The 1621-nt window shown below is 44.6% G+C and overlaps 1 long non-coding RNA gene across 1 annotated transcript; it reads left to right on the top strand.

Moving 5' to 3' along the window:
- The first annotated feature begins 703 nt into the window (after window positions 1–703).
- Window positions 704–1410, top strand: LOC123115779 (uncharacterized). The gene is made up of 2 exons (XR_006456728.1): window positions 704–895; window positions 997–1410. It is a non-coding gene; the product is annotated as an uncharacterized lncRNA (long non-coding RNA).
- The last annotated feature ends 211 nt before the right edge of the window (window positions 1411–1621 follow it).

Raw genomic sequence — 1621 nt, 5'->3', positions numbered from 1 at the left:
TAGTTGGGACAATGCATACATCAAGTTTGGTAATTGCTGATTTAGTTTGGACGATGCATGCATCAAGTTTAATAGAAACCGGTGTTGAATAAACGGATAAGTTGGCCACCATTTGTGATGGTAGCAAAGATTAGAATTGATAACATGATGAGTCGGGTGTGCAAGCATTTGTTACTCCCGTTGCAACGCACGGGCACCTTTGCTTTGAAACACAAGATTAAGAGACAAAGGTAAATATTGTGTGCATCCTTTGGAATCGAGATGCATGAATCAACGTACATACCTTCATCCCTCCCTCGTGGTGTTCTCTCAATGAAACTGGTGTCGACTGCCTTTTTCCAAGCGCTCGAGATTCGATCAGGTCGTTGTATAATATCGGCAACAAAAATCGGAAGAGTCTGGTGGAGTTTAATCGGGGGGGGGGGGGGGGGGGGGAGAGGCCCGTTTATTTTAAAGCGTACAACCCGCTAAGGAACGCACAAATCTTGAAGAGATGGACGGCAGCAAGGGTGGAGGTAACTACCATCTAATGGTAGTATCTATTTTCCCTATATACGTGCTCCTTTCGTGTGCAGTTGATTGTTGCCCACGTGAGCGGTCCTCTCCTCGGTTCACTTTTTCTTTTTGAGAGAATTGGTTCACAATTTTCGCACCCATTAGGAGTGATAATTATAAATTAGTAGCACACCGATTTTTCTGGCGCTCTCACGTCTTATCCTTCCGTCCGCCCCACACATCCAAAACCGAAACAGCCGGCTCCCCGACACACGTCAGCAGCAGAACTGCGGCGGCCGCCGCCATCGCTCCCCGGCGACCGATCTAGATTACATCTTGCACCGGCCAACGGATCGGAGAGCACAAGACCGGCCGAACCTGAGATTTATTGGAATAAGAGGTCAACGATTGGTCTCTTGGACGTTCTCTGCATGTTAATTCCATGTCTAGATCCGTAACATCTTTCCATCCATTAACCATAGTTGTCTCGCTTTCTTTTAGATCTGAAAGAGGTGCATGTGGTCAAGTCCTGGATCTCATTGTTTGCTGAATTTTTGTGGACGGAGAATTTTCCGGTGCTTTGTGGATGTTCCTTCTGGATGGGGGCCGGGTGTCTCACGTGGAAGAATCGACTCATATGGCTTCTGGCGGTCAATGCCGTCGTGTCGCATCGTCGATCCCAGCTAGCCGTAAACAGATTGACATATATCTTTAATTATTTTGTTTGTGGACGTATGATCAAATGGATTCAGAAATACTCTATCTGTTCCGAACGGAGGGGGTAGTGATTCCAGCTGCAATTTCATCTTTGGGGAAACAGTATACCCAGCAAAAAGAAACAGTAGCTCTGGTGGCTAATTTAATCACTCTGTAGAAACCTTTCATTGAAGGATCAAGAACCGCACCTTGCTTCCATCTTTCTTTATATGTTCAGTATCGTCTCGGTATGAAATTGTTGCTGGAATATTTTGGAAAGGAACGTACATTTCCCTGTGCAACAAGAGCTTTATTTTTCTGCGGAGAAGCCTTCTGTGTTTAGTGCCATATATACGACCACATTATAAAATGTATTACACTTGTTGTTTCATCTAGTTTTTGATATACTCTTTTATGTATACTTTGAATT

This window comes from Triticum aestivum, chromosome 5B (genome assembly GCF_018294505.1).
Source record: "Triticum aestivum cultivar Chinese Spring chromosome 5B, IWGSC CS RefSeq v2.1, whole genome shotgun sequence".
Lineage (NCBI taxonomy): Eukaryota > Viridiplantae > Streptophyta > Magnoliopsida > Poales > Poaceae > Triticum > Triticum aestivum.
The sequence above is the reverse complement of the archived record's forward strand: the minus strand, read 5'-3'. Positions and strand labels throughout refer to the sequence as shown.